The 14,255-nt window shown below is 37.7% G+C and overlaps 1 protein-coding gene and 1 pseudogene across 2 annotated transcripts in view; both read left to right on the top strand.

Annotated features, from left to right (window-relative positions):
* LOC144646393 (ubiquitin-protein ligase E3B-like) overlaps window positions 1-14,255 on the top strand; it is a 195,084-nt gene that overhangs the window by 128,780 nt on the left and 52,049 nt on the right. The gene's annotated exons all lie outside the window — the stretch shown is intronic.
* Window positions 7-14,251, top strand: LOC144646426 (uncharacterized; annotated as a pseudogene). Its single transcript, XR_013569408.1, has 8 exons — window positions 7-120; window positions 1,632-1,913; window positions 2,661-2,746; window positions 7,530-7,613; window positions 10,480-10,840; window positions 11,434-11,655; window positions 12,764-12,993; window positions 13,633-14,251. The product of XR_013569408.1 is annotated as an uncharacterized LOC144646426 (transcript).

The raw sequence follows: 14,255 nt of genomic DNA, 5'->3' as shown, positions 1-14,255 counted from the left end.
AATTTGACTTCCCCCATCCGGGAGTTTTGCATTTGCACGAACATGGACGTTCTTGCTGGGTATGACTCGAGTTCATCGGATGAAAACGCCAAAATTCAACGAAATTCAGCTGATAAACAGGTAAAAAAAAAATTAAGAAAGGTCAATTTATGTGTCAGTGTTGTTTCTACGTGGTTAGATAATCGCTGCCTCTTGAAAGAAGGTGCAAATTTCAAGTTTGAAATGGAAGGTGAATGCATAATTTATCACAGTTTATTGCATGTGTACACACGTTTGGCACATGTCTTCTTTTAATACAATTTCCATTACTGTAAGATAAACTCGTTTAATTTCCCGTTAGCTTTAGGTAACTTAGTTATCTTGTTATCCTTAATAGGGCCTTAAGCTTGTTTAATAGTGAGAAGATCTTGTTATTCGCTGTGGTGAAATGGATAAAGCTTTCATCATCATTTAGCTCTTTACCCTTCCGTGAAGGTTTTTTTTTGTGATGATACTCGAAGAAAATGGCTTTCTTTAGAAAAAACACTTGGCACTTATGAGCTAAGGAAGCAATTGCATTGTTTTTTCTTTAAACAAATCCTGTTAGAAAATTTCCAAGACAAATTAAATTAAACCTGAAGATGAAGTGTTCAACATGACTCGAGCATGGGACAAAGAAAAATTCTGAGTCCCCGACGGGAATCGAATCGGCCATGGGTTCGATTCCCGTCGGGGACTCAGAATTTTTCTTTGTCCCATGCTCGAGTCATGTTGAACACTTCATCTTCATTATTTATTACCGAGCTTAAAACTTACCATCTTTATTATTTACTACAAACTTGATGAATTCGACATTGCTGATCCTAGCAGTATGCAGGACGCGTGTCACTTATCAACCTAGTTAAATGGCCCAGCTCACAACGAGTCTCTCGTAGCTCAGTTGGTTAGAGCGCCCAACTGGTAGCTGGGAGGCCACGGGTTCGATTCCCGTCAGGGACTCAGAATTTTTTCTTTGTCCCATGCTTGAGTCATGTTGAACACTTCATCTTCATTATTTATTACCGAGCTTAAAATTTACCATCTTTATTATTTACTAAATTAAACCTGTATAGTCTTTGTGTGCTTGTGCATACTTTAAGCAAACCCTTATTAGTGATCAATATTATTTGATGTACTTAAATGAGTAAAGAACTTTAAAAAAAGGTTAAAAATGAAAGAGAAAATTTCTGACATGAGTAACTTTATTGAAAAGCGCTGTTGCAATACTGGATTAAGGTTTTATTGACAATGAAAGCTGGAGGCTACCCCAGTAACTCTCCGTCAATCTATGCCAACTTTCCTAGATTATTCCAGAGTCTCCCAGATACAGACTAAATATCTTGGTCTCCTGTACAGACCTCACTAAGTTTCTGTTTTTATTAGTATCACTTTTAACTTAAGTGACAGTATTTGATGATTTATTTCAATTTAGAATTACTTTTGGTGAAACATCAAACTTTCAAGAGACAGGTAGGGAATTTGCCTTAAGTTTTTCTTGGCTAAATTTTTCAGCTCCCCCAAATTCAAATCAAATGCATACATGTAAGTTTATCTTTGTGTGATTGTTGGTAAAAACAAGAACTACTTCTAACAATTAACTCTGTTGTCTGCAGCTGACCCAGCCAGTTAAACAGCCTTCAATTATCAGTAACATGGAAAGTGAACATGTGAATCAGAGTGAAACTCATGATCTGCCAAACAATCAACCAGACGAAAAGTCAGACCAGAGGAAAGAATCATCACATCATTCATCTCGAAGGAGAAGTTCTCCAAGTAGCCGTCAGCGAATTTATCGCAAGAGGTCTGTTTCAGAATCTCCAGAAAAATACCAGAGAGAAGGTCTCCAGAAAACTCACCTTCCTCTCGCAAAAGAAGTAGAAATTCAGATCTAAGAGGTAATATTATCAAGTTACATGATTTTGTCTTATAAATATGTTTTGAAACTTGACCATAAAAACCTGACTGTCAGATCCTTGGGTTACTACCATTTTCAAGCTACCATGAACGGCCAACTTTTTTTCTCGTTTTTTTCATGCATAAAGCATTCAAGTTTGTCTAGACAAACCGTCATGTTTTTCAACTGAACCAATTAACATTTGGAGTGTGAATGTGTCAAGTTTGACAGCTCCACCTGTGTGTTTCTGCACATGAAACAATGGTTTTGAAAACTTTTGCGTCAACTTCTTATTTCTCGGAAGACAGCTTTACAGCAAAGGACAGCTTTACATTCCTGCTAATGCTGTGACAAGGATCTTCGATGTCTTTTTTTTTTTCAAAAAAAAATTTGGGGATTTTTTTTTGTTAATAATTCTATTGGTTTACTTGTAAAATGCGACAGTTTGTCTCAACAAACTTGAATGTTTTACAAGTGAGGAAACACAGAAAAAATTTAGCTGTTCATGGTAGTTCGAAAATGGTAGTAGTACTGTTACAGTGTGGGGGGGGGGGGGAGGGGGGGGGAAATTTACTGTAAACATGTTGTATAATAAAAAAATGCCTAAAAATACATTGTACATGGAACATGCGACAAGTTAAAGTAAATGTACCCCGAGTCAATAATTTATAATACACTTCTTTATAATTAGTTGTGGTGGTAGATACCTGATGTGCAGTCTCTAAAATTCTTCATTTTTATCTTGCAGATGATCAAAGGCATAGAAGACAGAGTCGAAGTCGCAGTCGAAGCAAAAGCCCAAGGAGAAGAAGAAGAAGTCGTAGTCCAAGAAATGTGAGTAAAAAAAAGATAAAAATAAAATTTCCGAAAGTTGGTTCAGACATCAACTTTGCAAAAGTTTCAATTAATTGTCTGGCTTTCATTCGTAGTACAAAGTATTGTTACTTATCATATATTGACCATGTACATGTACTTGGTATGTTATATTCTCAGTTTTATTACACGGTAAGTTATTGAGAACAAAATTGCTGCTTAAACCTTATGGTGGTGTTGTCAGGGTTGACTGTTGTAAGAGATCTGACAGCAGTCGATTTAAGTAATCTCTGATCACCTTTCTTCAGTACAATTCAAAGATCCTCATATTCACCCTTCAATCAGATAAATTTTCGAATCCAAGAGATGTTGCATTGTAATCCAGTGAGTCCAGTGCAGTCCTAAAACGTCATATTTCAATAACAAACATGTTCAGCGACCATATGTGCAATAATTAACTGCTGCTAGCTCTTAAAGCATGTAAGGCCTGTTGTAAGGGAAACATTTACATAATATGTGTTCTTGAAGGAATTTACATGTATCATATTAGCAGAAAAACAAGGAACTTTACAAGCTTCTTTAAGAAAAATGATATAATAAATACAAGTCAAATTTGTAGTCCTGTCAAAACTACAGCATATACAGAAGACTCTTTATTGAGTGGTCACTCTCTAGATCTAATTTAGTGTCTGCTTAGTAGAGGTTAAGATCGAAAATATATTGATTCTCCTCTCAGACTGCCCTACATTGCATGTCATGTTAGTTCTGAGTATTGGGTGCTACACCAAAATAAAAGCGTTAATATTGATCATTTCCTCAAATCTCGTCACCTGTTTGCTTTAAATGTTTTCATATTTTAAGAGGAAATTAGCTGTTGATCTAAAGTAGTGACCACTAAATAGAGGTGAAATTTACTGAGTTCTACCTCAGAAAAAAAAAAACACAATACTGTAGCTTCACATTAAATTAATTACAGAAACTTCTCCATGAAATTGCGCAAAGTTCAGCCTGACACTGCTAATCTTTCTTTGAAGTTGTTTCACGTGATGGACTTAGGGCCTGACGTGAATGGGCGCCTCACAACACTGTTATGGAAAGTGGAAAAGCTCCTTGAAAATCAAGAAAGAGTTCTGAAAAATCAGGACAAGCTATTACGGCTCATGGGGCAACAACAACAAGGAATTCCATCAACCAGAAGTTCAGTCATGGAAGAACGGAGCATGGTGAATGGAGTAAGAACTCTGAATCATGACCATTCAGGATCTGACAAATACACCAAACAAACAGGTGAATTTAGAGTTTCGGCAAGTCTCCTTGAAGCTGTTGCTCATGTAAAAAATACTGGTAATTTATTTTGTGACACTAGTTTCGCAGCAGCACCAACACCTAGCAGTGTTGATGGCAAGGTATCTAAAGCTGTGTCAAGGGTACGAACTGGTTCATCTAACACAGAAGAGACTTCAAAATGCAATGGCACCCCTGACACTCCTGTTACTGTTCATGTATCTGCTGATGAAAATGCGGCCCTTCAAAATACAGTATTTGTGTCTCCAACAATAACAGCTCTTAATGCTGGCTGTGCTAACTCTGATAGCAGCAGTAGTAGTAACACAGAGGATCATGAAGAACATTCAAATGACAGTGATCAGGTGAAAGAACTTCTGTCCTGGGCAGAAAGGATTCAGAAAACGAGCTGTTCTGTAGGGAACTTTACCGTAAACCTGGTGAAAGTTCTGTTTACTAAAGATGAAATGCTAAACAGAAATTGTTCTGGCACAAGAGGGAAAGAAGCACTTGATAGCGGAAAACTTGATCTTGTTAAGTTTTGTGCATTTAAGTTGTACTCTATTCTTCCCGCCGAACAAGACATAGTATGGAAACATAAGTGTGTTGTATCAATTGACGAGTTTCTTAGAAGAGGCAATAGAGCTCGGGTTCAAAACAAAACAAAGGATGCTCCTTTGGACGTGTCAATTGCTGATTGTGTTAGTGATGATGTTAAAGTCAACAGGGACAGTACTGATGAAAGTTGTGATAAATAAGTTACCTTGGGGAGGGAGCAGCTCTCGCTTGAACTACTGTACAATAGTTGTTGCCTTACATGCATTTGAGCTTCAGATATTTGCATGCAAACAGAATGCAATGTAGCTTTATAGACTATGTAGATACATGTACCATAAATAAGCAAAAGTATTGTAGCGTGTATTGATTTTAACATATTTTATTGGAGTTTCTGTTAAGTATGTACAGGTTGTTTAATTATCTTTGTTAGAGAAAACTAGAACACGATTTTGTTCCTTGTGCTTTAAACTCTTAATTCAACAGGCAGATTGGAACATGTTTACTGTTACAAAAAGAAATATATGTGGATTCAGATTTGTTAATAACACTGGGCCTACCTTATTATAGGAAATGAACGCGTCATGAAATTAACGCGAATTTCAAAATTCGCGTTAATTTAAGTCGCGTTAATTTTTGTTAACGTTAATTTCCACGCCGTTAATTAAGTGGAGCATTAATTTCCATGACCTTAATTTCCATTATTTCGGCCCCAATTTCTCGATAGGGTCAAACGTTCTTGACTCATAGGAAAAGGCATTATTTCATCACGGTGGAAATCTGCCGGTATCACTGAAATTGTGAAGAACGCTCAAGGCGGTCAGATTCCTCGCTAACCCCTACGTTAAGGATTATACGCCAAGTGTTGAAATAAATTTGTTCCTGTTGTCTTAGACTTTCTCAACAATTTTTTTTCTTTGTGTTTGTCGCATAATTTCCTTCATTTTGAAATGTTACCTCCTCTTTCGGCATTATTTCCTTTATTGGGAAGAAATTTTTCCTTCAATTCGCGTTAATTTAAGTCGCGTTAATTTCAAATACCTTAATTAACACAAGCGTTAATTTCCTATAATAAGGTATTCGGGCCTAATCTGTTCACATTTTTTGTTAGAAAGTTCATGTACAGTGACTGTGGTGTTTTAGAAAGAGTTGTTGTGGTGTCTGGCAACCTAGAATATGTATAAAAATCTTTGAACTAGTTTGCCAGACCTGGAAAATGTATTAAAAATGAGGTCAGTAAGGTATGAAAAGGTCTACTGCCTCAAGTTCTTACATGAACTTGTTAGTGAAATTTGTGCCAGGTAGCCAGATTTTCTGTCTGGGGAGTAAATGAATGATCAACAGTTTCAATAAGATTTGAAATAGGTAACTGGACGTTTGAGTAGTAAGAGTAATTGGCTGTTTGAAATAATTTTTCTTTATTACTTCAATTTAACAAAAAAAGTAGTCAACTTGTCTGAGCAAAGTAGAGCAAAGTAGCTACCGTAATGCTTTTTGTTGGACGTTGGTGCTCATAGAATGCACTGCTGATTATGTTGAATCAGGAAAAAAGGAAAAGGAATGGTTTGGAAAAATATGAAAAATTCCTTGGAACAGAAAAGTCTAGAAACCCCCAGATAAGTTGTTCTTTCCTGTTGTGTCAGGTATTACAGTTATATTTATTGATTAAATTGTTCAATAACCATCCTAATATAGTAGAAATCAGGCTGATCCAAAATATGCAAATACAGCTCTAAAAGTGCTTTTATCTTGTTTTGCCTATTAAAAATAGGTCCTTTAACCAAGTAGTGAACGAACAAAACTGTGACCTGTTTAGGTTCCTGTACAATGCATGGTTCAACTGCTGCAAGGAAAAGTTGAATGTGCAAATTAAAGAATATCATACCGGTATATGGTTTGCGTACCTCGTTAAATAAGCCTGTAAGAATTTATGTAGATATGCGTTCCTGGGTGTATGTAGCAAAGTTCTGTTATTACTTTAACTTAATCATCTAGTGGATTGAACCACTATTTTAGACTAAGAGCATTTCTAAAGCTTGTGTGTATTGCTGCCTAGGAAAGGTAGAACAGTATTTCATAGAAATATTTGTGTTTGAGTTTCTTGATACCCACATTATACAAGTATAAAATAAAATTCTTATTTGTAGCTGATATTTTTTCCACTTTTTGGGACTGCACTGGATTATAAACTGGCATGCAAGAAAAAACTTGCAGCAACAGCAAAAATATACCAACATCACTCTCAACCTTCAAAGAGGCTAAATTGAGAACTGCAGGCAATAATCTTTAGTTGCCTCCATTTTCACAGAATGAACTTCATTACAGTATGAATTCAAACTATAAAATTTAAATAGTCATTGAGTGAGATAAGAACACAGTACAGCCCAAATTGAAAATTGTTTTTGCAAGATGGAATTTTAATCTTGCTTTCTGAATGATATTGGATGGTAACTTGCAAGACATTCATTATTGACTGGTCTTTTGCATTGTATGCAGTACATGCAAGTTAAAACCAATATGTATGAATAAAATTGCAGTGCGTGTTTCAACTGCAGGGAACTGTTGGCCACTCTTGACATATACTGTAAACTGTGCCTAGCAAATAACATTTAATCACATAAAGTCTTGCTGTTTTCATAATTTGGGCAGTGCTGGTTTGTTTGGAGGTTGTGTTACTTGTCTTGGAAATTTATCAAGGATTTGAAGCCCCGATTGATTGCAGTAATTTGAATGCATCCTAGTTTTCTGTAAGTGATCGTTCTCACAAGTGGGATATTTGAACAGAGGGCAGATGTAATATGAATTCATATGAATCTTTCTCTATCAACAACAAAAAATGATGTTTATTAGTGAACATAATTATTATGCATTTTTAAGGCTAACCTGTGTGCCATGTCACATAGTCAATGTACAATACACTAGATTGATTGAGTTTAACACGCTTTGATAACTCACATTGCCTTAGTCAACAAATCAACGAGACAGTGGACAACGTTTTGATGAGTTTGGTCGTGATTTGCGTCCAGAGCTGCAGAGAGATTCTTCTGAGGTGAGTATTGTAAAGTGTTGTTAGAGTTGCTTACTGACTTTACTGCGTGCAAAGAAGTGCATGCCGATAGCTCAGGCCCAGGGGAGGGGGGACTCGAAGTATACATGTACATGATGGGGGGGGGGGGTCTGATGTATTTGTTTCGGTTGATCATTTACATGCTCGGTATTGTTTTGGGTCAAGGGATCTGTCACGTTTTTTTTAGGTCTTAAAAAAATGCATGTATTTCTTTTGGGTCTTATCTCTAAGCGAACTTTTCATTCCGGGTTTTTGTTGCGATCAGAGGATCAGAAAAATATTCATTCAAACTGATGCCAGGTATTTATTTGGATCTAAAATTCAGATTTTTCATTAAAAATTGTAATAGCAGGAGAATAGTGTAAAGTAACCGGAAAATGATTTTTAAAGGTTCCGCATCTTAATATAATAAAAGGTACAGGCCTTTGAAATTTAGTCGGAGAATTCTATGTTGTAGAAGGAGAATTCTCTGATCTCCGATGCCTAATGAACACCCTGAAATTTCAGGCTTGTGTATTTTTTGGGGTATTTTTTTAGCTCCGTCGGACCCCCCGTCATGTATGCTTCGTGTACCCCCCTTGGGAGCTTGGGGCTAATGGATTTTGCAATCGGGCTAGTGGATTTTATCCTTTTACTTGCCTGACAGACTAGTGAAAGTTTTTTGGAAATTTTTTTTAGGGAAATTACTGGTAATCATGACAGGGATTTTTGGGGCTAGTAAATCGTGACTACAGCTTGCAAATTCAATTTCTTTGCACCCTGCTTTATCAACAATATTATTATGAGTGAGTCTTAGTTTTTCTTGAGCTGCACCATCATTTTATTTCCGTACATCTCATCCATTGTGATTTTTTGGGTATTACAGTCGTTCCCGTAAAACCGTGAACACCAGAGAAAATTTCTGGAATGTTTATTGTTTCGCGACCAATCAGATGCGAGGTGAAACCGCAAAAGATAACCGCCAAACCGCAGCATGGATTAGTCACGACTTGACACGGAACAACAATCTGGCTTTTTCTTCCAGGACAAACCTTCAATTTTACCGTTTTTCAAATACTGAAATTGTTCTTTTTCTATTTAAGCTTATGTATGAGCAAAGAATAGATATGAACGATATTTTTCGGAAAAGCGATGTTGAATCGAGCAGACAGGATCAGACACAGGTAGACAGGACGTCTGAGAGCAGAAAAATTGTACTCTCCTCTCAATTTTTATTTCGGTGTCTACAGTATTGTGAATTATACGGGTAAGTATTTCTGGGTTTTAGCTTTGTAAAAAAAAAAAGCTTTACATCGCCTTACATGTACTTCGGTTCCGAAAAACGAGACATAACACCTGGCATATTATGAGAATTCTCCGGCTCAAGATGTCACGCAAACCGTTAGCCTATAAAAATTTGGTGCTGCACAGCGATTCTCAAATTCCACGAGCTAATTTTCTCGGTTCGCAGCGTTTATACCCTTTGGAAATATCGAAAATTTTATTCTTTTTTTTTATTTCAGTGAGCTGCTGTCTAAGCAAAGAGTCACCGTGTCTTCACAACTGAACAATGTTCCAGTTTGGGTTGACGCGAATCGCCCGTGAAGTACTCTTTGCTGTTTGCATAAACATCCTCATTCATTCATCCTCATGGTTCTCTGTGAAAAATTGCTATTTTTTTTACTATAAACCAACACCAGTTACTTGATTCTGTCGGCTCAAAAACCAAACTACCGAATAGACCAAAAAGCGAGTGTAAATTGTCAAAATTTACAACGATACAAGTTTGCCTCATTTGACGGGTGCGGGTTTCTCAGCTACAAAAAATTACGGATCGAAAACCACCAATCACAGCCCACTAGCATGACCTTTTGAACTGCACGAGAAACAAACAACGGTCAGCATCGCTTGTGATTGGATCATTTTTTTGCTCTCAGACGTGCTGTCCAGCTGTGTCTGATCCTGTCTGCTCGATGAATCGTTTTTCCGTATTAAATATATCGTTCATATCTATTATTTGCTGATACATAAGCTTAAATAGAAAAAGAACAATTTCAGTATTTGAAAAACGGTAAAATTGAAGATTTGTCCTGAAAGAAAAAGCCAGCTTGTTGTTTCGTGTCAAGTCGTGACTAATCCATGCTGGGGTTTGGCGGTTATCTTTTGCGGTTTCATCTCGCATCTGATTGGTCGCGAAACAATAAACATTCCAGAACTTTTCTCTGGTGTTCACGGTTTTACGGGAACGACTGTAAAAACGAACTAAAGTGCCTTGGCGCGGCCTTGGCGTTTTTATGATATGATGAATAAACAAAACGAGCGTTATTTGTGTTATGTTATTGCCCCTTCTGGCAATTTAGGGGAAATTTGACAAGGGATTTTTTGGGGGGTTATTTTTGGTCCAGGGATTTTTTTGGGTCCTGAGTTTTTCCTCCATTCGATCATCCCCGTCATTTACAAGCCCGAGTACCCCCCTCTGGGATCTTGCTACATGTAGCCATGTAGCAGGGACTTTAAATAGGAATTTAGCAGTCTGTACTTTCAACTCTCTCTAAAACAGACACCGTTGGCACTGGCTCCAACTGTCTGTTTTAGAGAGGTGTCCGCCTGATAGGGAGTTTAGTTACAGTAAAATGACTGAAAAACGGCAGGGACAGGACCAACACCAGGTGTATGTCTTTAAGAGGTGTCCGTCTTATAGAGGTGTCTGTTAATAGGGAGTTGACTGTTAGAAAGATCCCCAGCCTCACAGGTCTGGAAATTCAAACAGCAAAAAACGAATAACATGTACATGTACATTAATAATTGTTTTATTCAGAGACAAAAACACTAACTATTTTTTCTGAAGGTTGCAACTGTCTTCTTTTAGGAAAAGGATAAAGCTGGTAGTCAAAGGAAAGAAAGAGAACAGAGTCCACCACGCAGGAAAAGCCCTAGCGAGAGAAGGGGTAGTCGGTTAGAACGCTCACCAGTTAGGCGTGGCACTCGCTCGCCAGAGAAAAAAGATAAAGAGGGGAGCCCTTCTGAGGGAAAGCCTAAAGACAGTAGGTCCACGGAGAGGGATAGTCCTTCTCCTAAACGGAAAGATTCACAAGACAGACAAAGTAAGTCACCTGATAGGAGGCGGCGCAGGAGCAGATCACGTGACAGAGGAGGTTCCAGTGAGAGGAAATCACCTGAAAGATACAGGAGAAAGGACTACAGGAGAAGTCCACCTAGAGATTCAAGAGGTATACTGTAAAATACTGGGCTTCAATAAATGCTGGGCTTAAATGTGTGGTTCCAGGAAATGTCCATACTTGCGCCCACAGAAAGAATTGAAAATTCCTTGGGGTGGGAAAGTTCTCAAAGGCAAAAAATGTTTGAAGCTTTTTTGGAATTTCCAGAAGGGGGTGGGGGGGGGGGGGGGTCCTAGGAAAAATCTCTTCCATGGGTGAGGTATGGATAATTTTATGGAAAGTTAATCTGGGATTAAAAGTTAGTGAAGGTTTCAATTTCTCTTGTATAAAGTTTTTCACTGCAGCTAATATTTTGTATAGTTTACTTTAAGATCAATCAATGTCAAAACTGGGGGCAGAAACTGTAAACAGAGAACTCCACTGCAAAGTCATAAATTTGAAATTGATGCTAATTTTCGATTAGCATCAACAATGTTTCTAAAATCTAGGGTTTTTTAAATAGTTTCTAGGTTTTTTTTTTTAAATAAATGCCCTCCTTCATTATTTTAAACAACACAATTCAGAGTCTTTTAGGAGAGCCTGTTTCTCTTGAATATCATAATAATTGCAAAAGGGTGTTAATTCAGTTGTTGATTTCTTTTTAGATCGAAGGGCCAGTGGTGACTACAGCCGACGCCATGATAGAGACAGGGACCGAGACAGAAACAGAGGCAGGGACAGGGGCAGGAATAATAGGGGCAGGGACTGGGGTAGAGATCGATGGCAAGATCGAGATCGTGACAGAAACAGAGATCGTGACCGCGACAGAGACAGGTCTGAGGAGAAAGCCACTTCTCCAAGTCATGAAAAGAAAATGTTTGTAAAAGGTAGGAATCTGTCTGCGGTGGTGTACACAAATTAAAGCGGTTTTCACTGTGTCCCATGTGATGGCCAGAGTGAATTCTTTGGTTTTAGTTTTAGGGCATTTAATCGAAAATTGCGCTAATTCTCTTAAGTGTTGTTACAAATATATGAAGTAGGAAGAGAGAGGTAAATTTTTGACTACCAAGTCATTGAAACGTGAATCCCGAACTTATGGCTAGCAAAATTATGTGAGAAAATAAATACAAGTACGATCGGTATCTAATTTTTATTTCAACTAGAGGATATTGAATTTGTCTTGACATACCACTAAATTGTCAAAACTAACTTCAGAAATATGCTTGGTATTCTCAAAGGAGAAGTAAGCTTCTGAATTTGGAAACCTTTCTATGAATCACCACCTGTCATTAGTGAGAAGCTCACAATGTTGATCAGTGGATGAAAAAGAAAGGGAAAGTAAATCACACATGGCAGATATCATTAAAGAGAAAACTTGACTCTTTAGTGTTTTGATTGTGTGAAACATTGCTGCATGGTTAATAAACTTATGTTTTGCCAAGGCAGAATCATACAATAGACCTTATTCGCGTGGTTGTTTTCCCATTTTTGACCACATCATATAATATTGTTCTCTAGAGAACTGTTTTTAATCCATCTATAAATTATTCATTGATATAGATCAAATATTTGAAAATATGGTTATACCGAGCAGGAATTCTCAAGAGTATTTTTATATGGTTTAAATTGGGGAAACAAAATGCGAAGAGAATAAGGTCTATTAAATCAATTATATCAGACATGCTTTTAATCGATCCAAAAAATAACAACAACACTGCTATAGACCCGACATATCCGAAGTACGCACATGTACGAATTGTGTACCTGTTTTTTTGTCAGTGACAATAAATTTTCTGAACGACAGGTTTTATCACATTTTCCTTTATTCTTTTGAACTCTGCACCAAATGCATGAGAGCATCATTTTCACAATTTGACAGGACATTTAAACAAAGGTGTTTGTTTTGCCTAAACCTTTCTTTTCAATACCCTGCAGTAGTTTCCCGTAAAACCAAATGTTTAATCTACTCATTTTCCACCATCTCTACCGTCACAGCATCCTCGACTGGCCTAGAGACGCTTCCACGCCCCGCCCGTCCTCCCACGTCAGAGGAAGTGCAAGCCAAGCTTGCAGCTCATGCAGAGTCACTGAGGAAACAAGCCCAAGATGCTGCGTCCATGCTGAACCTACCCAGCTACATAAACCCGTCAGTTGTTAACCCTCACCAATACGCTGTGCAGGCACAGAAGAGAAAGCTACTATGGAGTGGCAAGAAAACTGCTGAGGTCAAAAAAACCTTTTTTAACTTATTTTAACTTTAAATTATTAATTGTAATAGTGTATGTTAGAATTTAAATTGTAGTCACGTGCCCACGTTTAAACCAACCAGAAGTGAGAACTCAACGAAAACAAAAATTATTATTATTATTATTTGTGTTACCTGTCGAAAGCGCGGAAAAAAGGCCGCAGAAAGCAATAAAATCCGACAAATTTTACAGCCAATCACAATGCCCCACCAAATAAAATTCAGACGTCGACAAACAATCGTCTAACTGGTGTCAAGCACGAGAGAGATCGATAGAGCCAATCACGATGCCCGCAAATAAAGTAATAATCCGTAATAAACTTATGAGAACTCAATAAATCGTGTAGCCTGTGGAAAGCGCAGGTGAATGTTAAGACAGTCACAACTGGCCAGAATTGGAAGATAAAAGGAAAACGAGTCACTAGTGGCAAGCATGTTACATGACTTTTTTAACCAATTATAAGGTACATCACACTGCAAAGTTACTTTTAAACTGTACAATTCTTGGTATTATCAACGTTTTGAAATGTTACCTCTGCTAGCACTGTGTTTGCAGGGAGACCGGCTTAGCAGATAAATAATTATAGCTGACTTTTTCAATGGATGTTTTGTTTAACAGAGCAGTACAAGTAGCAGCAGTGATGCGGCAAAATCGACCTTGTGGAACAGTACAACGTTCAGTAATGATCAGGGAGGAGAGATGCAAGCGAAATTCAGGCGGTTAATGGGCATCAAAGACGGAGGAGGAAACGCGCCCACGGAACAAGACGGCTCGCAGCCCCAGAGCCAGCAACTCATGGATGATCTTGAGAAGGAGTTTGAACGATCACGAGCATTCCAGTTATCCAGGGGGGCTGGGGGCAAGAGTGGAATTGGGCTCGGTTACTCAGGCACATGACGCAGGCTCACTGGAGTGTCAGCGGTGTATCATATACAGTTGTCCAATTCGAAACAGAACGATTTATAGTGTGCTTGCAAATGAGGTCGAGTTTGGTACTAGTAGTCAGAAATGGCGTTTTTAAGGATAAAGAGCTAAACATTTTAATACTGGTAATACTTCTTGTTCTTTACTTTTGCACTAGCTTCTTTCAGAGCCAAAGTGGCACAGTGAATAATTGTATAGTTTTGGACATAACTGTTAAATCAAAATTCCGCCAGCGTACAGTCGAAAAAGCAGACTACATCTCCCAGCAAAATTTAATGTTCTGTTAAAATTTATTAAAGAAATAGAAAATATGCGCA

This window comes from Oculina patagonica, chromosome 3, assembly GCF_052425735.1.
Source record: "Oculina patagonica isolate OP01 chromosome 3, crgOcupat, whole genome shotgun sequence".
Classification (NCBI taxonomy): domain Eukaryota; kingdom Metazoa; phylum Cnidaria; class Anthozoa; order Scleractinia; family Oculinidae; genus Oculina; species Oculina patagonica.
This window is presented reverse-complemented; position numbering and strand designations above follow the sequence as displayed.